Source organism: Bufo bufo, chromosome 5 (genome assembly GCF_905171765.1).
Source record: "Bufo bufo chromosome 5, aBufBuf1.1, whole genome shotgun sequence".
Lineage (NCBI taxonomy): Eukaryota > Metazoa > Chordata > Amphibia > Anura > Bufonidae > Bufo > Bufo bufo.
In genome coordinates, this window is record NC_053393.1 from 244,754,850 (window position 1) to 244,780,297 (window position 25,448).

The 25,448-nt window shown below is 42.1% G+C and overlaps 1 protein-coding gene across 1 annotated transcript in view; it reads left to right on the forward strand.

Annotated features, from left to right (window-relative positions):
- Window positions 1-25,448, forward strand: part of STAC (SH3 and cysteine rich domain) — a 564,997-nt gene that overhangs the window by 88,223 nt on the left and 451,326 nt on the right. The gene's annotated exons all lie outside the window — the stretch shown is intronic.

Here is a 25,448-nt window from a genome sequence, read left to right on the forward strand (position 1 = left end):
CATGCGCACGAGTCCTCTCCATTATGTTAGCACAGCAGTCCGGACTTTGTATTTCAGCGCAGCTTTTGTGCTGGCAGAGGAACGAAGGGCAGTAGGGAAAAAATTGCAATCTGGCCTCCTTATGTGCAGTATTACTTCCGATAATAGTCCAGAACTGTGGTGACAGATTCTCTATAAGAGGATTGTAGTGAGAGCGTCTGTGAGCTCAGCAGTGCTAGCGTTCTACTACATGGATGTTTCCCAGCACTGAAGTTGAAGACCCCTGGCTGCCTTGATATCAGTCATGTCAACATAGCAGCTATGAATCCTTTGTGTCCATAGTCCATGACGGCCATCACATGACTTTGTCATATAGCTGCCTCCTTGGGTTGTTGTTAGCCTACTCCACTACAGCACAGGTACCAAAGCTAAGTGGATTCTGCTGTTATAGCTGTGCATGCGCCAGATACTTCCATTTACATTCAGTGCCTGCACAATAGTGAAAGAAAGGAAGAATAGCCACAGGAAGTGGTCATGTGAACAAGTGAACAAGTCACATGACTGCTGCCATCTTGTGTACCATGTATATGGAAGATTCAAAGCTACTGTATTGATGTTGCCGATATCGGGGAAGCTGGGGGCCTTCAACTTCAGAGCTGGGGTACAGCACAGGATTAGTTATGGACGAACATCAGCCGGGACGGTTCGCGAACGCAAATGCGTGTTTGCGATCAAATGTTCACGAATCGCGCGTTTGCATCACGCCCATTGACTTTAATAGCTGGCGAACCTGAAAAACCTTCAGGTCATATTTGCAGCCGCAAAATACAAACTATGAGTGCACAAATAGACCCACAACATAAACAGTGGCATACCAGAGGGGGATCATTGGCAAGAATTCCCACAAAAATATTTATTTTAATCAGGGGCCTTTTTTATGCTTCTTAAAGGGAAACTCTGAAAAATGTGCCCTGCTGGAGCCTACAAAATTTTTATTTCCTATCGGTTTGATGTATACAAATGTGCAGCACTCCACGTTTTTGTAGCCTGCAGAGTCCATAAAAAAAATGTATACGTTAACGTAAAAAAAAATTTCTGCCATGGAACTGTACGGTGAATGGACCCCACTGTATGGCATCAGCCTGAGGCATCTGTTAACGCATACATTTTTGGTATGCCTTAAATGGATGGCAAAAATAGGATGTGAACCCAGCCCTAGTGTCAGAATAAGCACCAGTACACAGCGGAGCAGCGTGATGGAGAGGGGTGACAGAGCGCTACCTTGTCCTGGTGATCAGGGATGAGGACTGTGTTTCCCAAGGATCATTTTCTACTGGGAAATACAGCGCACAGTATAATACACTATAATCTATATAATATAAAGATATTAGCCCTACCCCCAAATAATAATACAATTAGGTGGTCATTTATTATATAGAAATATGTCTATGTTAGGTGTATTTTTGACACAGATTGTGGCGCATAGGTCCTTAGCACAGTAATCTGCATATTTTTTTCCCGCTCATGCCAGGTCTAAAAAAGGATGGCGTGGGCAGGGAAAGAGATACAGTTTTGACCATCCAGTTATTGGATACCACCGCCATACATTGACCAGATAACACCTCTGTACAGTGACCGGATAGCACCACCATACCGTGATGGGATAAAAGGGTATAAGAGGGCACAGTAAAGGGAATGACTAGGGGCACTGCACAGCGTGGGGTAAGAGGGCACAATGCAGGTATAAGGGGGCACAGTACGGGGTGGGGGGCACAGTCACATGACCCTGTGACATTAGAAGGTCCTTATGGTGAATGTGGTTCATACGCCACCATAATGAGAGGCAGAGGAGTGAGACAAGGGTGTGATTATGTGGCTAGAGATAAAAAATGCAACTGTTGGCCAATACAGGCCCCAAAAATTAGGCAATAGGCATTCACCTGGCAGCAAAGAACTTTGGACTCTGTGGCTGGAGGTACATTAGGCGGTCACAGGATAAAAATGTAACTGTCAGCCAGTACAGGCCCCAAAAATTAGGCAATAGGCATTCAAAATGTAAATAGTAAGTATACTTTTGTTTATAGTGCCTCACCCCTTCTATCATTGTGGTAATGATGCTCTGCTTAAAAAGTGGTTCACCTGATCACTTCCTTAAGAAAAATCCTTATATAACTAAATAGCAAGCACTCACCATCTGTATTTCCTACGTATATAAATTTTTTTATTTATTTATAAAGGATAATATCATAAAAAACTTTCATAAAGTATAGTTAAAAACATACGACATAAAACATAAAACATCAAGCATGGAACATTTGACATAAAATGTAAAGGATAAACCATAAAAGGTTCATGCAGTGACACTGAGTCTGTGGGTGTCGTGATCCTGGTTGTTTCAGTTCTGATATTGCATAAGTTAATGATATTAGATAAGTTAATGGTTTAGAGATGCATTAGACAATTCATTAGTAGTAACACATATAGTTGTTAATATGATTATTCAGAAATTGTCCGAAATTGCGTCATATCCGTCAAGGTATGCTGTAGTTTTGCTGACAGTAATTCAAATTGCCAGATATTTATTAGTCAATCCAATATTGTGATGGTTTCTTTATATGCCCTTAAGTGATGAACAAATACAATATTGTTGAATGGGACACTTGAACAAAGTTACTGTCCGAATCTGGATCGGTTGTTAGTGCAGTATTTCCAAAGAGTATGTCTCTATAGATTGTTAGTGTCACTTTAGTTTCTATAATATTGTGGGGTTGTAAGGTATTAGATTGTCTCTACTTACAAGAGACTGGGTTTCGCTTACTACAGGGGCGTCCCACCTGTAGTACAGCTACTCACCCTAGCCGGGAGATTCTTCTCCGTTGTGCGGTATATTTTTTATATACAGTGCTGCCCATAATTATTCATACCCCAGGCAAATTTTGACTTAAAGTTACTTTTATTCAACCAGCAAGTAATTTTTTATTGGGAAATGAGAAAAAATAATAAGACGATGTACAAGAGGCATTATTGTGGAAAAAAAACATTTCTCAGCTTTTATTTACATTTGAGCAAAAAATACAAGATGTTCCGCACTGTGGAAAATCTCAGAGGATATGGTCGGAAGCCAAAAGTGACACCTGTGCTGGCCAGGAGGATAGTTAGAGAGGTGAAAAAGAATCCAAGGATCACCACCAAGGCCATCCTGGTGAATCTGTGCTTTGCTGGTGGCAATGTCTCAAGGCTGACAATCCAACGGACACTGCACAATGCAGACCAAGGAGGACGCCACTTCTCCAGATAAGGCACACAAAAATTTGCTTGGCCTTTGCAAAAGCTCATCTGGACAAAGAAGAAAACTTTTGGCCTTCTGTGTTATGGTCAGATGAAACAAAAATTGAATCGTTTGGTCACAATGATGTTTCCTTCATTTGGCGTAAAAAAGGAGAACAACCCAAAGAACACCATCCCCACTGTCAAACATGGTGGTGGGAACCTAATGCTTTGGGGGTGTTTTTCAGCCAATGGACCAGGAAACCTAATCGCAGTAAACGGCATCATGAAAAAAGAGCAATACATGAGGATTCTCAATGACAACATCAGGCAGTCTGCAGAGAAACTTGGCCTTGGGTACCAGTGGACATTTCAGCATGACAATGACCCAAAACACACAGCAAAAGTGGTGAAGAAATGGTTAGCAGACAACAACATTAACGTTTTGGAGTGGCCCAGCCAGAGTCCAGACTTGAATCCAATTGAGAATCTGTGGAGGGAGCTAAAGATTAGGGTGATGGCAAGAAGACCTTCCAACCTGAAAGATTTGGCGCTCATTGCTAAAGATGAATGGGCAAAAATACCTGTGGAGACATGCAAAAAGCTAGTCTGCAATTATAGGAAGTGTTTGATTGCTGTAATAGCCAATAAAGGCTTTTCTATTGATTATTGAGAAGGGTATGAATAATTTTGGACAGGACACTTTTTGCTCAAATGTAAATAAAAGCTGAGAAATGTTTTTTTTCCCCACAATAATGCCTCTTGTGTCAAAAAATGACTTGCTGGCTGAATAAAAGTAACTTTAAGTCAAAATTTGCCAGGGGTATGAATAATTATGGGCAGCACTGTACGTAGGAAATACAGATGGTGAGAGCCTGCTATTTAGTTATAATAGGCATTCACCTGACAGCAAAGAACTTTGGATTCTGTGGCTGGAGGGACATTAGGCAGTCACAAGATAAATATGTAACTGTCGGCCAGTACAGGCCCCAAGAATTAGCCAATAGGCATTCACCTGACAGCACAGAACTTTGGATTCTGTGGCTAGAGGCACATTAGGCGGTCACAGGATAAAAATGTAACTGTCGGACAGTACAGGCCCCAAAAATTTGCTAATAGGCATTCACCTGACAGCAAAGAACTTTGGATTCTCTGGCTGGAGGTACATTAGGTGGACACAGGATAAAAATTTAACTGTCGGCCAGTACAGGCCCCAAAAGTTAGGCATTCTCCTGACATAAAAGGCCTTTTATGCCACTGTATATACATAAGGCAAGGACCATTCTTTGTTCTGGGAGGTGGCGGATATGTGTGGGCTGGCATGAGGAAATTCAATTACAAGTGTTGAATTCCTCTGAGATCCATGCCTCATTTATTTTGAAAAATGTGAGGTAGTTCACACGGTCGTGAGCTAGGCAAGTGTGCTTATCTGTCATGATCCTCCATGATGCGCTCAACATCCTTTAGACAGGACACTCGACGAGGGGCATCCAAGAGTTCCATGGCAAATTGTGCCAGGTATGGCCACAGGTCAAGCCTGCACACCCAGTAGTCAAGGGGCTTCTTGCTTCTCAGAGCGTCCACATCGGCCATTAATCTGATGAGGTAGGACACCTGTCGGTCTAGGCGTTCCCTGAGACTGGATCCAGATGGCGGCTGTCAATGGGTTGGCTGCAAGAATGATCTCATATCCGAAGTGACCAACACATCTTCAAACCGCCCTCTTTTTGCAGGCGCAGTAGGATTGGTACCCGCACCACCTTTTGTGGGTGGAAATTACTCTGCTAGTGCCCGCAACAGCAGAATGCAGCATCTCTCACAGCTGGAAATGCTGCATTCTGAAATGCCACACAGTACTGGTCCTTGACATTTATGCTTTTTTTTACGGGCGTCCCTCTTCAAACACTGGAGCATGAAGGCCCCCATTTGCACTAAATTGGAAGCGGTGGAGCGCCCTGGCTCCTGCTCATCGCCCAGGAGAATTTCGTCCTCGGTCTCCTCCCAGCCACGGACAACACCAGGGTTCCCGAAAAGTTTAAAGTCCCCCTTAAAGCCTGCTCTTCTTGCTCCTCCTCCTCCCGCAAGCCACCATCCTCCTCTGTCTCCTCTTCGGACTCCTGCTGAATTCATTCAGCATTTCGACTTCCTCATCTTCCAGCTCCTGCTCCTCGATGGCTTGATCAATGACACAACACAATGCACGTTCCAGAAAGAAGGCGTAAGGTACGATGTCACTGTTTGCGCCCTGGCTGTGACTGACCAGTTTGGTGATCTCATTAAATGACCACAGAAGTCTGCATGCATCGCGCATGAGCAGCCACTGGTGCGGTGAAAAGAAACCAAGCTCCCCAGAACCTGTTGTGCTGCAGAGTTCGTACAGGTAGTCGTTAACGGCACGTTTCTGTTGGAGCACCCTATCAAGCATATACAAGGTGGAGTTCCAGCGCATCGGGCAGTCACAAATCAGACGTCTGATGGCCAAGTGGTGTCGCCGCTGAACGTCAGCAAGGCGAGCCATGGCCGTGTCAGATCTTCTAAAATGGCCAGAGATTTTCCTGGCCTGCCGCAAGACATCCTCGACCCCTGGGTATTTGTCAACCAATCGTTGCACGACTAAGTTCAGGACGTGTGCCATGCACAGCACGTGTGTCATTTTGTTTCAGCGCGCTCAGCAGATTGGCACCGTTGTCGCACATCACTTTACCAACTGTCAGATTGAGCAGGGTTAGCCACTGATCGGTCTGTGACCGCAAAACTGAAAGTAGTGCAGGACCAGTCTGGTTCTTGGCTTCCAGGCACAACAGCCGCAGCACAGCATGGCAATGTTTCACCTGGCACATCGAATAGGTTCTGGGGAGCTTGGGGGGTGCAGCGGAAGAGGCCTTTGCAGTGGAAAAGGAGGAGTCAGTCAAAAAGGAGACGGAGGATGAAGTAGGAGGAGGAAAAGAAGAGGCAGGCCTGCATGCAATCTGTGGCGTTAACATCAAATCCACACGGGTGCAACGGGTTGCATGCTTGACGGCCATAAGAAGGTTCACCCAGTGGGCAGTAAAAGTAATGTACCTTCCCTACCAATATTTGCTAGACCGCGTGTCTGTGGTCAGATGTATCTTGGCACCGACACTGTGTGCCAGAGATACATTCACTTGCCGCTGAACGTGGCCATTTGGCTCCAGGATGCCCTTCTGGGAGAAATATTTCCATCTGGGTACCTTCCATTGCGGTGTGCAATGGCCACAAATTTTCTAGAGGCCTCAGAGTCCACCAAATTTATATCGCAGTAGTTGGCAGGCTAGCAGTTACGACAAGCCAGCGGTCAGCCTTTGGGCAAGAGGATTATCCGGCATCATCATTTTTTTACGCTGGAACATTTGGGCCACGGAAGCCTGCCTTTTGCCAGATGAATGCGACGACGGCATGGTGGAAGGTGGAGTGGAGGACAAATCGTAGGAGACATGAGAAGGAGAAGAGGCAGGACGTGGAGCGCCGGGAGTGTGGCTTTGTGGGTTCGGATGGCGTTGCTCCCACTGGGTTTGGTGATGGGAGGCCAGGTGCCTTCTTAAGGCGGTCGTCCCTAGGTGAGTGTTGGGCTTACCTCAACTTATGCGCTGACAGCACAGGCTGCAGATAGCAAAACTATTGTCAGCAGCTGACACGTTAAAAAAAGCCCACACTGCGGATCCATGTGCCGGCATCCTGGGAGCGCAAGATGTGACCGTGCATGGTGGATGGCTCGCTCCAGATATATTTGCAGTCTGCCTTTTGCCTCCTGTGCACTGCGAGTTCTGCCTGCTTCTCCTCCTTCTCCCCCATATCTGCTGCTCCATCTCTCCCTCTGAACTCCCCTCCTCTTCCTCTCTTGTGGGCACCCACGTGACGTCCATCGACACTAAATCATCGCCACCTTCACCGACATTAGAGATCTCGGAGTAGGCAGCAACAGCAGCGACCATCTTCCTTGGGCTGATCTGGGTACTGTCGTCAGACCGCTGGGTGTCGAACGTTGCTACCTCCACTTCCTCATCCCATGCCAAGAATGGCTTCGCATCGTTATGGTCTGGGAATGGATGGGAAAATAATTCCTCTGACTCAAGTGGAGGGGCTATTGTGGTGGTGTCTTTGGGGATGCACATAGCAGAGAGTGAGGAGGGTGCAGATACAGAGGATGAGGAGGGTGCAGAAGCGAAAGGCTGAATGAGCCACTCAACCAACTGTGGTGCGTCCTTTGATATAATCGCATGCACCTTCTCTGAGTTCCCACTTAGGCTCAGGCCTGGTGCAGTTGCCCGACCCTACCACCCCTGCGGAATGGCCTGCCTCTTCCTCCGCCTGTCATTTTCAAAATGACCCTGTGCCAAACTCTCTAAAGAAGAGCAGTATTTGTGGAAGCAGGTATATCTCAGACCTCAATCAGTATTTGGTGGAAGCCGGTATATCGCACCCATCAATTAGTATTTTATGGAAGCAGGTATATAGAACCCCTCAATCAGTATTTTGTGGAAGCAGGTATATCAAATCCCTCAATCAGTATTTTGTGAAAGATGATATATGGCAGGCCTGAATCAGTTGTTAGTTGAAGCAGGTATATCAAAACCCGCAATCTGTATTTTGTGCACGCAGGTATATGGAAAACCTCTATCATTATTTTGTGGAAGCTGATATATGGAAGGCCTCAATCAGTTGTTAGTTGAAGCTGATATATCACCCTTAAGCAGTAATTTTGTGGAAGCAGGTATATGAAAAAGCTCTGTCACTAGAAAAGACGTAGAAAAGACCTACGTACAGTGTAATATTTTCCCACTTAGGCCCCGGCCTGGTGCAGTTGCCCGACCCCTACCACCCCTGCGGAATGGCCTGCCTCTTCCTCCGCCTGTCATTTTCAAAATGACCCAGTGCCAAACTCTCTAAAGAAGAGCAGTATTTGTGGAAGCAGGTATACCGCAGGCCTCAATCAGTATTTGGTGGAAGCCGGTATATCGCACCCATCAATTAGTATTTTGTGGAAGCAGGTATATAGAACCCCTCAATCAGTATTTTGTGGAAGCAGGTATATCAAATCCCTCAATCAGTATTTTGTGGAAGCTGATATATGGCAGGCCTGAATCAGTTGTTAGTTGAAGCAGGTATATCAAAACCCGCAATCTGTATTTTGTGCACGCAGGTATATGGAAAACCTCTATCATTATTTTGTGGAAGCTGATATATGGAAGGCCTCAATCAGTTGTTATTTGAAGCTGGTATATCACCCTCAAGCAGTAATTTTGTGGACGCAGGTAATTGTAAAAGCTCTATCACTATTTTGTGGAAGCTGATACATGGCAGGCCTCAATCAGTTGTTAGTTGAAGCAGGTATATAAAAACCCGCAATCTGTATTTTGTGGATGCAGGTATATGGAAAAGCTCTATCACTATTTTGTGGAAGCTGATATATGGCAGGCCTCAATCAGTTGTTAGTTGTTGTTAGTTGAAGCTGGTATATCACACTCAAGCAGTCATTTTGTTGGCGCAGGTATATAAAAAACCTCTATCACTATTTTGTGGAAGCTGATATATGGAAGGCCTCAATCAGTTAGTTGAAGCTGGTATATCACCCTCAAGCAGTAATTTTGTGGACGCAGGTATATGGAAAACCTCTATCACTATTTTGTGGAAGCTGATATATGGAAAGCCTCAAACAGTTGTTAGTTGAAGCAGGTATATGAAAACCCGCAATCTATATTTTGTGGATGCAGATATATGGAAAACCTCTATCACTATTTTGTGGAAGCTGATATATGGCAGGCCTCAATCAGTTGTTAGTTGAAGCAGGTATATCAAAACCCGCAATCTGTATTTTGTGGACGTAGGTATATGGAAAACCTCTATCACTATTTTGTGGAAGCTGATATATGGCAGGCCTCAATCATTTGTTAGTTGAAGCAGGTATATCAAAACCTGCAATCTGTATTTTGTGCATGCAGGTATATGGAAAACCTCTATCACTATTTTGTGGAAGCTGATATATGGAAGGTCTCAATCAGTTGTTAGTTGTAGCTGGTATATCACCCTCAAGCAGTAATTTTGTGGACGCAGGTATATGGAAAAGCTCTATCACTATTTTGTGGAAGCTGATATATGGCAGGCCTGAATCAGTTGTTAGTTGAAGCAGGTATATCAAAACCCGCAATCTGTATTTTGTGCACGCAGGTATATGGAAAACCTCTATCATTATTTTGTGGAAGCTGATATATGGAAGGCCTCAATCAGTTGTTATTTGAAGCTGGTATATCACCCTCAAGCAGTAATTTTGTGGACGCAGGTATATGGAAAAGCTCTATCACTATTTTGTAGAAGCTGATACATGGCAGGCCTCAATCAGTTGTTAGTTGAAGCAGGTATATGAAAACCCGCAATCTGTATTTTGTGGATGCAGGTATATGGAAAAGCTCTATCACTATTTTGTGGAAGCTGATATATGGCAGGCCTCAATCAGTTGTTAGTTGAAGCTGGTATATCACACTCAAGCAGTCATTTTGTTGGCGCAGGTATATAAAAAACCTCTATCACTATTTTGTGGAAGCTGATATATGGAAGGCCTCAATCAGTTAGTTGAAGCTGGTATATCACCCTCAAGCAGTAATTTTGTGGACGCAGGTATATGGAAAACCTCTATCACTATTTTGTGGAAGCTGATATATGGAAAGCCTCAAACAGTTGTTAGTTGAAGCAGGTATATGAAAACCCGCAATCTATATTTTGTGGATGCAGATATATGGAAAACCTCTATCACTATTTTGTGGAAGCTGATATATGGCAGGCCTCAATCAGTTGTTAGTTGAAGCAGGTATATCAAAACCCGCAATCTGTATTTTGTGGACGTAGGTATATGGAAAACCTCTATCACTATTTTGTGGAAGCTGATATATGGCAGGCCTCAATCATTTGTTAGTTGAAGCAGGTATATCAAAACCTGCAATCTGTATTTTGTGCATGCAGGTATATGGAAAACCTCTATCACTATTTTGTGGAAGCTGATATATGGAAGGTCTCAATCAGTTGTTAGTTGTAGCTGGTATATCACCCTCAAGCAGTAATTTTGTGGACGCAGGTATATGGAAAAGCTCTATCACTATTTTGTGGAAGCTGATATATGGCAGGCCTGAATCAGTTGTTAGTTGAAGCAGGTATATCAAAACCCGCAATCTGTATTTTGTGCACGCAGGTATATGGAAAACCTCTATCATTATTTTGTGGAAGCTGATATATGGAAGGCCTCAATCAGTTGTTATTTGAAGCTGGTATATCACCCTCAAGCAGTAATTTTGTGGACGCAGGTATATGGAAAAGCTCTATCACTATTTTGTGGAAGCTGATACATGGCAGGCCTCAATCAGTTGTTAGTTGAAGCAGGTATATGAAAACCCGCAATCTGTATTTTGTGGATGCAGGTATATGGAAAAGCTCTATCACTATTTTGTGGAAGCTGATATATGGCAGGCCTCAATCAGTTGTTAGTTGAAGCTGGTATATCACCCTCAAGCAGTCATTTTGTTGGCGCAGGTATATAAAAAACCTCTATCACTATTTTGTGGAAGCTGATATATGGAAGGCCTCAATCAGTTAGTTGAAGCTGGTATATCACCCTCAAGCAGTAATTTTGTGGACGCAGGTATATGGAAAACCTCTATCACTATTTTGTGGAAGCTGATATATGGAAAGCCTCAAACAGTTGTTAGTTGAAGCAGGTATATGAAAACCCGCAATCTATATTTTGTGGACGCAGATATATGGAAAACCTCTATCACTATTTTGTGGAAGCTGATATATGGCAGGCCTCAATCAGTTGTTAGTTGAAGCAGGTATATCAAAACCCGCAATCTGTATTTTGTGCATGCAGGTATATGGAAAACCTCTATCACTATTTTGTGGAAGCTGATATATGGAAGGTCTCAATCAGTTGTTAGTTGTAGCTGGTATATCACCCTCAAGCAGTAATTTTGTGGACGCAGGTATATGGAAAAGCTCTATCACTATTTTGTGGAAGCTGATATATGGCAGGCTTCAGTCAGTTGTTAGTTGAAGCAGGTATATCAAAACTCGCAATCTGTATTTTGTGGACGCAGGTATATGGAAAACCTCTATCACTATTTTGTGGAAACTGATATATGGAAGGCCTCAATCAGTATTTTCTGGAAGCATACAAATGCACTATAATATACTTTCTATGTTGGAAAGTATATTATAAGTATATCACACCCCTCTGTTTGTCACACCTATAGATAGCACAATGTTACCAGTTAAAAGGACTTTTGTGGCCCTATTAGCTAGCGTTTGGTGTCCCTAAGTTCCTAACAGCCTGTCCCTGCTCCAAAATGCAACCTCTCCCTACACTGGCGAAACACATAATGTAAAATGGCTGCCAGATCGGGTTCTGTTATAGGGTTGGGGGGGTGTCCATGTGCTGAAACATCTCAATTGGCTGTCCTGTCCCACCTGATGGATGTGTCATCAGTCAAATTTCTGTACAATGCAAAAAAATATGGCGCATGTGAACATCGCAATATGTTCGCATGTTCGGCGGATCGCGAACACGCAAAGTTCGCCGCGTACCAACTGCCGGGCGAATCCTAAGGCCATCACTACACAGGATTGCTTATACCTATATAAAAAGTTTGGGGGTCATTTATCAAACTGGTGTAAAGTAGAACTGGCTTAGTTGCCCATAGCTTCTTTGGAAAATGAAAGGTGGAACCTGATTGGTTGCTATGGGCAACTAAGCCAGTTCTAGTTTACACCAGTTTGATAAATCTCCCCCTTTGTGTTTATGGGCTTTATAAAATTTTAGATAGCTATTGGGCACCCCCTTTAGATATAATGCTTGAAAATACATTTATCGAAAATAGAAATCAATGTCACAAATGAATTTATAAAATCCCAGAACACTGTTACTGCTAGTCAGATTTCTTACATCTGTTGTACAGTAGCTTTAATAATACATATATTTTCTATCTCTCACAGTGTAGCCTAAAAACAACGACCAATAAATTAAAATCCACCAGTGCAAAAATGTTTGAAGTAATGTTCAAAGATTTCATTAACAACCAGAGAAAGAACCTCACACGGCCTGGAGATATATACCAGTAGCTCTGGCAATTAGACTGACGAGCTTGTGCCACAAGTAAGAGTGTATACACGTTCAGTGTAATAAGTAATCTGACAGTTGTCAGATATTGTCAGTTTTTGGAAACACCTGTCAGTGAATTATTCAGAAAATATGCACAGTTATATAAATTGTCATTGTATGAAGCAGTCAATGGCGTAGAAAAGAGCTACGTACAGTGTAATATTTAAATAGATTCAGTGCCATATTCACAACATGTAAGATGTATAGACATCTGTGAAGTGATCACAGTTAAGAGGTATGCAAAGAAAAATGATTTGTATAAAATGCTGTGGGGCCTAAGATAATTTTATTGTAACAGCTGGCATGCATTATTTTTCATTCTGACCAGGCATGAATGAGATCCAATATATTCCACTGATGCTTCACCTACAAAATGTAAAGTTAGGCCTGCTTCATATGTGCACATTTTTTCAGTATTTTCCATCACCATGGGGGAATGGAAAGGCATGAAAGATACACCAAATTTAAGAAATCTAGCATGTTGTTTGTTAATTTTGCCACAATGGAGGACCTGGGAGAGGACACTTGTTTGTAGACACTGGAGTACATTTACTATAGATGTCTGAATATCTTTTTACACAGAACGATTCTTCAGGCAATTATCGTGAATAAACCAAACATTCCCATGCAGCAATCAACTTTCTGTATGGTGATGACCAATTGCTAATGCGATCGTTCATCCCCATACAGATTAATTATTTGCCGGCAGCAGATCTGCTGCTTAAAAGCAATTATTTTGGATGCCAAAAGATAATGATCTCCTGATAAATTAGCATTTTCTCATTCATCATGTGATTGCCAGCACATTTACAATGGACAATTATTAGGAATGGCCATAGAAATGCTTATGCCTGATAATTGCCCTGATTATGTAGCTACGTACAAAAACCTACATTTACATTTAGGAGATAATTTATCATAAGGGTAATTTATGAATAGGTTTTTGCTTGAGTCTTTGTTGTTATACTTTGTGACAAAATTATCAAATGTTGCATGCTTGATTAATTTGTCAGATCTTTAAAGTGTCACTGCACTTAGAAAAAACTTGATATAAGATAGATAGATAGATAAATAGATAGATAGATAGATAGATAGATACAAAACAAACAAAATGAAAAAAATAGCAGCACTCCTTAGATTAGCCAGGTGCAAAAAAAACTTGGAGGGATTCTGGATGGGAATCCACCGAGCTTAGGTAAAGATGAACAAGGCAACACTCCCATCTTGGTGAAAAATATGTGGATCTTTTATAATTTTATTACACCCAATGCAACATTTCAGCTCATCTCAATGGAGCCTTTGTCAAGCACTGATAACAGTGCCCAGAGCAAGTATATACACTCACCTAAAGAATTATTAGGAACACCTGTCCTATTTCTCATTAATGCAATTATCTAGTCAACCAATCACATGGCAGTTGCTTCAATGCATTTAGGGGTGTGGTCCTGGTCAAGACAATCTCCTGAACTCCAAACTGAATGTCAGAATGGGAAAGAAAGGTGATTTAAGCAATTTTGAGCGTGGCATGGTTGTTGGTGCCAGATGGGCCGGTCTGAGTATTTCACAATCTGCTCAGTTACTGGGATTTTCACACACAACCATTTCTAGAGTTTACAAAGAATGGTGTGAAAAGGGAAAAACATCCAGTATGCGGCAGTCCTGTGGGCAAAAATGCCTTGTGGATGCTAGAGGTCAGAGGAGACTGGGCCGACTGATTCAAGCTGATAGAAGAGCAACGTTGACTGAAATAACCACTCGTTACAACCGAGGTATGCAGCAAAGCATTTGTGAAGCCACAACACGCACAACCTTGAGGCGGATGGGCTACAACAGCAGAAGACCGCACCGGGTACCACTCATCTCCACTACAAATAGGAAAAAGAGCCTACAATTTGCACAAGCTCACCAAAATTGGACTGTTGAAGACTGGAAAAATGTTGCCTGGTCTGATGAGTCTTGATTTCTGTTGAGACATTCAAATGGTAGAGTCCGAATTTGGCGTAAACAGAATGAGTACATGTATCCATCCTCTGATGGCTACTTCCAGCAGGATAATGCACCATGTCACAAAGCTCGAATCATTTCAAATTGGTTTCTTGAACATGACAATGAGTTCACTGTACTAAAATGGCCCCCACAGTCACCAGATCTCAACCCAATAGAGCATCTTTGGGATGTGGTGGAACGGGAGCTTCGTGCCCTGGATGTGCATCCCTCAAATCTCCATCAACTGCAAGATGCTATCCTATCAATATGGTCCAATATTTCTAAAGAATGCTATCAGCACCTTGTTGAATCAATGCCACGTAGAATTAATGCAGTTTTGAAGGCAAAAAGGGGTCCAACACCGTATTAGTATGGTCTTCCTAATAATTCTTTAGGTGAGTGTATAAAGCCAATACAGGTTGTCATGATTAAACGATGATTAAACAATAATAGACTCAATTAAAAAGTGAACATGATTTTACATACGCAATACAGTGATAATTCATATTACACATCCCAAGGTAACCATCCCCTAGTCTACCTAAACATAAGTGTTCATTCATTATTTTATTTCTGAATGAACACTTATGTTTAGGTAGACTAGGGGATGGTTACCTTGGGATGTGTAATATGAATTATTACTGTATTGCTTATGTAATTGAGTCTATTATTAAGTCTATTATTGTTTAATCATTGTTTAATCCTGACGACCTGTATTGGCCTTATATATACTTGCACTGGGCATTGTTTTCACTGCTTGACAAAGGCACCATTGAGATGAGCTGAAACGTTGCATTGGGTGTAATAAAAGATTCACATATTTTTCACCAAGACCAGAGTGCTGCCTTGTTCATCTTTACCTAGATAAATATAACACGACTGAACTCCACGGCACTTCCAAAATCAAAAGTGTGTTTATTCACCAAGTGACAGTGACGTTTCGGTCCATTCAATGGAACCTTTCTCAAGCAATGATGACAATAAACTAGTGCTCAGTGCAGGTATAAATGCATGTCCACATGATCATAAGTAATTAAAACCAATTAATCAATTATTGTGTACAAAGTGTCTAAATATCCAAAAAACATCAATACAATTCATATTGTGTATAGCCATCAATTATAAAAAGATAAAAGTGCATCCATAAATATAAATAAATTCATAAAATCAAAATGAATTCTAGAATTTTGAGATATAACCTCATAGAAACAAAGAAACATAGAATATGTCGGCAGATAAGAACCATTTGGCCCATCTAGTCTGCCCAATATACTGAATACTATGGATAGCCCCTGGCCCTATCTTATATGAAGGATGGCCTTATGCCTATCCCATGCATGCTTAAACTCCTTCACTGTATTTGCAGCTACCACTTCTGCAGGAAGGCTATTCCATGCATCCACTACTCTCTCAGTAAAGTAATACTTCCTGATATTACTTTTAAACCTTTGCCCCTCTAATTTAAAACTATGTCCTCTTGTAGCAGATTTTCTTCTTTTAAATATTCTCTCCTCTTTTACCTTTTTGATTCCCTTTTTGTATTTAAAGGTTTCTATCATATCCCCTCTGTCTCGTCTTTCTTCCAAGCTATACATGTTAAGGTCCTTTAATCTTTCCTGGTAAGTTTTATCCTGCAATCCATGTACTAGTTTAGTAGCTCTTCTCTGAACTCTCTCCAAAGTATCAATATCCTTCTGGAGATATGGTCTCCATTACTGAGCACAATATTCCAAATGAGGTCTCACTAGTGCTCTGTAGAGCGGCATGAGCACCTCCCTCTTTCTACTGGTAATTCCTCTCCCTATACACCCAAGCATTCTGCTAGCATTTCCTGCTGCTCTATGACATTGTCTTCTACCTTTAAATCTTCTGAAATAATGACCCCTAAATCCCTTTCCTCAGATACTGAGGTTAGGACTGTATCACTGATTTTATATTCTGCTCTTGGGTTCTTACGCCCCAGGTGCATTATCTTACACTTATCAACATTAAATTTTAGTTGCCAGATCTTTGACCGTTCCTCTAGTTTTCCTAAATCCTTTTCCAATTGGTGTATCCCTCCAGGAACATCAACCCTGTTACAAATCTTTGTGGTGTTTTACAGTGTCATGATTACATAAATAAAAACATATGTGCAAATATCATGATTGCATGGATAAAACCATATGTGAATTACCCAGTGTCAGGTGTGCGTAATAAAAACAAGACTGAGAGGGAATTTTTGTAATTGATGGCTATACACAATATGAATACACAGTATGTTTTTTTTTGGATATTGTAGGGTTTTGCTATGGTAGGCAGGGTAAGCGGACGCAATACAGAGGCAAAACCACGGTTGAAAAAACAAAAGTCCAGTGTTTATTCAGAAAAGGCAGAAAAGAAAAACAATGCCTTACAGGGTCCTGATGTTAGTTCACACAGCAAGAGTTCCCAAAATAACATAAATCACCTAGCAGTCCACAGCAGGCTTTAGGGCGCCTGACTCCCAGCAGGCAGCTCTCATGCAGCTCTCATCCTTGTAGTATGGCGGATCTCCTCAGCTCCCAAAAACACAGAGCTCCACTATCACTTGGAGGATCATACCACACCCAGCTGAGCTGCTGGCTGGGTTTTTAAACCCCAGCCCAAAACCTGGCTTGGACGTGGGGAACAGCCACCCACCCTGCTCTTTGGCTGCTCCCAATAAGAACCGGCACGGATTGGCTTTATAGCCAGACTAAGTAAAACAGTGTCAGCGAGCACTAGCTACGGCTGACACACAGAATTACCGCTTCTTATCTCACCGAGACCAGGAACCTCGGTGACACGTACCTTCCGTCAATGATGGACCCTTGCGCCTACCTACAATATTTAGACACTTTGTACACAATAATTGATCAATTGGTCTTAATTACTTATGATCATGTGGACATGTATTTATTTATACCTGCACTGAGCACTAGTTTATTGTCATCACTGCTTGAGAAAGGTTCCATTGAACGGACCGAAACGTTTGATTTTGGAAGTGCCGTGGAGTTCAGTAGTGTTATATTTATGTTTGGTGGATCGCCTCTACAGCCGCTGGCGCTCCGTTTTTACTCTTCTCACTGCTGTGCTGCCTGCCTGTTTTTTTTTTTTTTGTTTGTTTTACCTAGTTAAATAGATAGATAAATAGATAAATAGATAGATATTTAGATAGATCAACTTTTCCCCTTAAATTAGCTGGCAGAATATGTTGGAAAAAGATGACAAAGATACATGAAAATATCCAGGTGGTGTTTTACAATGAAAGTGAGAACACACGCAACTGAGATACATTAAAGGCCACATTTGACAAAACTGCATACCCCACACAAAATGGCATGCAGATTATGGCTGCCATTTCTTTACTGGTTATCATGTTTTCCCAATAAGAAACATGTTTTTGTCACATCTTGGCTACACATCAACCACAACATGTAGCTTCAGCAGAACCATTCACATGCAGTACTGTATTAGGCTGCATAGAACCTCTCTAGCTGTTAGGTTTTTACACGGCTGTGTGTGGTTCTTGAAACATGGTCCGTGTAACAATCCCATTTCCCAGATCAACCAGGGTTTCTGTGAGCAGACCTCATTGCATAGACTGAAGATGAACAAGCTCTGTGTACAGAGGCCTTCTACGTGTATGAGCTGTAAGGGTGCTAAAAGGCTTAAGTCACCATTAGATACAAATCAAAGTAATATAAACTGGCTTCCTAAAGGGGTTGTCTCACTTCAGCAAATGGCATGTGCAATGTAGATAAAGTTAATACAAGGCACTTGTGATTTTGCCTCCCTTGCTTGCTAGATTAATTTTTCCATTACATTATGCACTGCTCATGTCCATGGTTATGACCGCCCTGCAATCCAGCAGCAGTGGTTGCCCTGCTTCCATAATACAGAAGAAAAGCACTGGCTCCTCTGGTGGCTGGGACCGCAGGAGGGTGCACAGTCCAGCATTTTTTTTTCTATAGTGTGCAAGCATGACCACCAAGGCTAAGTTGCAGTGTGGTCGTAACCAAGGAAACGAGCAGTGTATAATGTGATGGAAAAATGTATCTAGTGAGCAAAGGAAGCAATATGGACAGTAACAATACATTAGTAAGTTGCTTGTATTAACTTTTTCTACATGATAAATGCCAATTACTGAAGTAACACAGCCCTTTTAACTAATTAACACATTGTTCATTTTATCAGGATGTTTGTTCAATAAGTTCAATAGCACAAATAAGTCCTTTGAACTTATGGGTTTCTATAGTTTTCATGTGCTAGTCTAATCATTCTTTTGTGCTGCTTCTAAGATGTCGCTGTGGTGAGAGGTAATTGAAATCTAGAAATAGGTCAAGAATACAGTTATGCATGTAAAGTGTAGTAAACAGTTAAACATTTATTACAATATTATTATAAAAGCCCCACATAATACTAAATTCTTTGCTTTCTTTAAGGCTCCATTCACACATCCGCAATTGGAACGGAATTGCGGACCCATTCATTTCTATGGGGCCGCACGATGTGCGGCCCCGATCCGGAAATGTGGACCCGCACTTCCGGGTCCGCATTTCCGTTCCCGAAAAAAATAGAACATGCCCTATTCTTGTCCGCAATTGCGGACAAGAATAGGCATATTCTATTAGTGCCGGCGATGTGCGGTCCGCAAAATGCGGAACGCACATTGCAGGTGTCCGTGTTTTGCGGATCCGCAGATCCGTGGATGCACAAAACACACACAGATGTGTGAATGGACCCTAATTGTCATCACCAAAGTGAACATAAAGGTAGCATATTTGACCAAAGTGTTAGCATTGTGGCTCAGTGGTTAGCCTGTTATCTGAGGCAGCATGGTGATTTAGTAGTTATTACTATTGCTTTGCCGTACCATGGTCCAAACATGGGTAACATCTATACTGAGGTGATCCTGATACCTGCATGAGCATGTTTCCAGCATCCTCCCATACAGGAAATAAAACAATGATAAAGCAAATCAGTTGGCTGATAAGTAAATCAGTAAATTAGGCCGTGGGGTTCATTTACAGTTGCTGCTTTGCCTGGTGCCATGAACAGAATTCCAGAACAGGCAAGTTTCACATGGGTATGGTGTGACAGTGCTGTATTCTAGTGTTTCTATTAGGGTCACAACAGTCGGATTCCCTGCCATTCCACTGAACTTAATTTATATCCCCATATAACTGCAGAACTGCATGGGTGTTACATTAATAACACACAGACATGTAAAAAAGAACTCAGAACCCAGATGATAGGAACCCACAATTCACAGACACCAAATTTAGACCCATACAACAATATTAATTCAATCCTTGATTACCAAAACCCACAGACCTAAATCCTAAAACGTATTCAGGCTTCATACAGCAAAACTCATTCAGACCCCAGTCATCAGACCCCACAAGCCTTTCCCCTCACACAGCAACACATAGTGCATCAGTCCCACAGTTCCATCCTCATATCTCACTTGACACTTGACAACCCTGCTGCTGAGCTTAAAGGGGTTTTCCAACCCCAAAACTGCCCCCCCCCCAATGCCCAGGCCCCTCATACAGATTGTACTTACCTTGCTCCTCTGCACCTGCATTACTTCTGATGCCAACACGGCCACCGCTGCATCTCCCTGTCACGCGGATCAAAACATCTAGCGACAGGTGGGAGGGTGGAGGGGGTGCGGTGGGATGCGGTGGGATGCGGTGGTCAGCCAATAGCAGACCGAGATGGGAACGAGCTTCCCTAACATTGCGGGTGACGCTAAGGAGGCTCGTTCCCATCACGACCTGCTATTGGCTGCTATTCTCCCCCCATTGCTGGATGTTTTGATCCGCACGACGGGGAGATGCAGCGGCACCATGTGGGTAGCAGAAGCGACATGGGTGCTGAGGAGCAAGGTAAGTACAATCTGTCTGAGTGGCCCGAGTATTTGGGGGGGGGCATTTTTGGATAACCCCTTTAAGTTCACTAGCCTAGACTGGAGCAATATTGGTCAACTCTGTGGTTTGGGGTATTAACAGCAAGTGGAGAAGGAGATGAAGCAATAGACAAGATGGATGGAAATGTCTCCAAAGTAAAGATGAAAAAATTTGGGTTGAATTAAGTTTCTGTAGAATCTATTTGCTCATCATAGCATCCTATGAAATTGTCCTTATTGTGTGCTTAAATTAAAATGTAAACCCTACTGGAGACAGGAATTGGTATGAGTAGTGAACATCTGTAAAGCGCCCAATAATAAATAAGAGCTATATAATCAATATATATATCAAACATATAAAAGTGTCCTTCATATAACAAACTAAACTAAAAATCAATAGCAATTATACTCCCGAACTAAAGATTGTAAATGTGAGATCCCAAAAGGGAGTGGCGAAAGGGAGCTAAAACATAACTGCCAATGCGGTTAAGAATACATTGGCAAGACAATTCGAGGGTAGGGGAGCATCTGAATGATATTGCTAAAAATAGAGACACCCCTGTAGCAAAACATGTGCACAATTTCCATAATGGCTATTCACGAGTATCATTCATGGCCATAAACAAGGTGAACCTTCCATGGATGGGGGGTGACTGGGACAGAATCATCTTGCAGCGGGAGGTTAGATGGATATACAAGCTCAAAACCATGACTCCAAATGGATTGAATGAGCAGCTGAATTTTAGCTGCTTTATTTGAGTCATCTCCCATTTACTTCCTTCATTAAACAACCCCCCCCCCCCATTCTATCCCTATATATACATGTTGCGTTTCTTGGGGTCATCTACCCCTATTTTGTCTGATTGTTTGTCCTCTCTTGATGCATAAGCCTAATTTTCTAAACAGCCTCTATTAATATCCTTACACTTCCTGTGTCAAATGTTATCTTTATCAGTCAAAATTATAGGACCAGCACGAATGCCTGATCCTGTGCAGCCCCAGCATTATTTGGACATTTCCAAGCATCCTGGCTTCCTAGAAATGTGAGCATGTGACTTCTGGGCCCTCCCCCACTCCATGTCACCCGATGATGCGCTCCGTGGCGTCTTTCGATGTGCTGTACTGGTGCGGCGTACCTCCCCCTGGTGTGCGTCATGCGGATCATGTGTCACCTGACCGGGGGTGGGGCTGTGGCCTAGGCGCGCGTCTAGCTATAATTTGGGCACCACATACAAGTGTCCGGCGTTCAGCTGCCGGACATCTTTCCGCTGCTCCATAGGTGCTTCCCTATCCCCACTTAGGGACTCACTGCATCTACTATCCTTGTGGTCCACTGACCTAAGGTAGGCCCCATGGATGTTTAATGTTTGTCTGTTTATTGGAGATAATATGCACTCTTTCCTTATACCACTAAATCCTATTGTTTCAGGATGCCAATGTTTCGCTAATTGGATTACCTCCACTGATGATACACTAGTTGAAACGTGACACGTCGGGAATATCCTGTAGGTCACAATAGGGATACCGCCCATCTCTAGGGCTTGGTATCCGGACAGGGTCGCTCCTATCAGGGCGAGTGCTCTGTATAGATAGGCATGGTCGGACTAGCTACCCCCTCCCAACATCTAGGGTTATTTAGGGATAGCCTTCCCGGGTCTCATCTATGCACAAAGTTGCCCAACCACACCATCGTGTTATCTGACAGGCCACTTTGAACTTGAATTTAGTCTGGCTTGTCGTGCTTGGGGTACGTCTGAACTGGTAAGGACGTTCCGTTTTATCTTAAGCAAATTCCATTCACTGGGGAGTTTGTGTTTGTGAATACTATCTGTATGTCTTGGTGCTCCTATCATATTTTATCGATCAGAAGTAAAAGTTACGTTTTAGCTCCCTGTCGCCATTCCCTTTTGGGATTTCACATTTACTGTTCTTCATATAATACATCCCCCGAGCTTTAGTACCATAGATCACATTGATTTCATTATCTCACTGCTATGAATACCTCTCTAGCAAATTGAGGCACCAAGCACACTAAATAAGTAACCGTTTAGGTGAAGGTCTAAGATATAAAACGAAAGCAGATTATAACAGCATTGAAGATGTCTTTCCTTATGTAACAGTCATCTGGATAACATAAGATAAAAGATGCAATTTAATTGGCTTGGTGCAACCCTTCTAAATTGCAGCACACGTCAAAAATCAATAATGAATGTCATTCTAGACACGTCATGATTCTATAATTTTCCCTTCTTTGATGCACTAATGAGGTTTGATTGCTACATCCCCTGCTAGGCCATTAGAAAAGCCATTTTAGGAGCAAAGTGAATATGACTCATTGCAGAAGATTCTGGTGAAATCTTTTATTTATCGAGCTTCATGTCCCTATGAAGGTGCTTTATTCTACATTTTAGCCCTAAAATGTCACCCAGATGCAGGCTCAAATACAAAAGGATTCACAATAGCGATTCTTTACCATTATGAAAATGATCACTAAAGCTTTCCATAGACATTAGATTTATGTTAATGAACCATGCCAATTTTGACAGAATCAGTGGACAGTCTAATGTGTATAGAGACCTACCTACCGATCTCTTATGGCAGAGGTGAAACAGACATCAGGCATGTTGGATCACAATATACCATTACTTTATCCTGTCAGTGACTTGTTTCCTCCTCTACTAAATAATCAAGCTCAATGAAACAACACTAGAGTACATAGAGATGAGCAGGGGCCCAGGAAGCATTGGAATGGGAGGGGCAAGGGATCGGTAAGGCGTGCATGCCGTAGTTTATAATTTTACACCTTTCTGAGCCTTTTTTTAAACATTTTTTAATTACCTGTATACCTCAAAGTGGAAGAAGTCATTTTAGAGGTTAAAAAAACATCAGGATTAAAAAAAAAAAAAAAAAAATCGGAGACCTATGGGCAATTTAATTAGTACTAGTGAGAGATTCTGATGACAATTCCTGTTGTGATTTCTGTCAGGTACAATTCTCATGGAAAAATCGGGGGACATTTATAAAAACTGGTGTAAAGGAAAACTGATTTAGTTGCCCATACCAACCAATCAGATTCCCCCTTTCACTTTTCAAAGGCGGAATCTGATTGATTGCTGTGGGCAACTAAACCAGTTTTTCTTTATATCAGTTTTGATAAATCTTTTCCATTGGAAATCACCAAATATAACAATATCTACCTCCTGCCTTATACGGTGTGTGGGGACTGTTAAAATAAGAATGTCTAACCCCATTAAAAAACATACATGGGAGCTGGCAAAGAATTGATAATGTTATCAGCCACAGCACTTTTATATGATCTTCCATTTATTAGTTTATATTTTGGAAATTTCATTATACTTATCTTCCAGTTTCATAAAAGTAGCACTGCCAAGTGGTTTTACAGATTGTTATGCTACAACCCTCAGTGTCTGCTGGTGCAATGTAATTTGCCCAGCATAAGGAGAGAAAATCTTTACAAAGAATAACACAGTAAGTGATCTTTTATATGTGCTTAGCCTCTTCACAGTGTTTAGGTCTCTTTAACCTTTGTGTGAGACAGATTTACTATTCAATCCCTCTGTTCAATGTATTTGTTTGGCAGCAAGATATACATAGAACTCTTTGATATATTATAAACTGGGTTCTTCTGGATTTGGCCAAATGCAACCTTCACTTGACATTAGTCTATTTTGTAGAATAAATTATTTATGAGTATGCCTGTGTATTTTTATGATGGAACCGACTCCATGTTTTATTAAGCAAGGGATTTAATAAAATGTTTCTGATTACCCAAACTGGCTAGATGATTAGAAAGATAAATATGAAATCGGACTACTGGCAGAAAGATAGATTTGGAAACTGTAGCTCAATAAGGAAGAATATATATTTTTTGTCACTATAAACTATAGGCCTCATGCACACGACCGTATTTTGTTTCCGTGTCCGCTCCGTTTTTTTTTGCGGATAGGATGCGGACCCATTCATTTCAATGGGTCCGCAAAAAACGCGGACAGCATCCGCATCAGTATGTCCGTTCCATTGCTCCGCAAAAAAAATTGTGCATGTCCTATTTTATTCTAGTTTGCGGACAAGGATAGGCATTATTACAATGGATCCGGAAAAAAAAAACGGATCCGCCAAAAAAACAGATGCCATACGGAACGTCATCCGTTTTTTTTGCGGATCCGAAATTTGCGGACCGCAAAACACATACGGTCGTGTGCATGTAGCCTAATATAAAAGACATGTTTTGGTCCTGACAGCGCCTATGAAATAGTTATTCATTTGTATCCTTGTTAATAGAGATTATCATGACTGAAATGTGTGTGCATCAGCCCTATTGGTGTTAAAGAACATTTCCCTAAATAATTGTGAGTAAATATAGAATCATTCAGTTTGCTGTAAATTCCAATAATCCATAGAATGACCAATTAATAGCCATAGAATACTGAAATCCATGCACGTGTCAAGGATATTTCCTTCCCCTTAGGCCTCATGCACACGACCGTTGTTCGGGTCCGCATCCGAGCCGCAGTTTTGGCGGCTCGGGTGCAGACCCATTCACTTCAATGGGGCCGCAAAAGATGCGGACAGCACTCCGTGTGCAGTCCGCATCCGTTGCTCCATTCCGAGGCCCCGCAAAAAAAATATAACATGTCCTATTTTTGTCCATTTTGCAGACAAGAATAGGCATGTCTACAATGGGCCGCCTGTTCCGTTCTCCAAATTGCGGAAGGCACACGCGGAGCGCAAAAAACGGCACGGTCGTGTGCATGTAGCGTTACAAAAATGTGTTTACACAACTAATGCTTGGGACATTATACAGGCTGAGGAGTGGGGCACTTATCTACAATTAGTTTTCATACAAATGCTTGTTCCTGATAACTGCCCCATGTACAGGTGCTGCTGATCACCTGATTGTTTATTTGGTGATCACATTGCTTACACAGCACATACAATCACTGTTTGATGGTAGCCAATCGGCCTGTGTAAACAGGGATCTGCTGTCCACAATCTGTATGAGGATGAAGGTAGTAACATAAAATATCAACCAAGTCCAAGAGAGTGTTATCGAAATGCTCTACAAAGACACCTGTGCAAGCGTTCAGGGTTACTCATCCTTTGTCAAGCATGCACAGA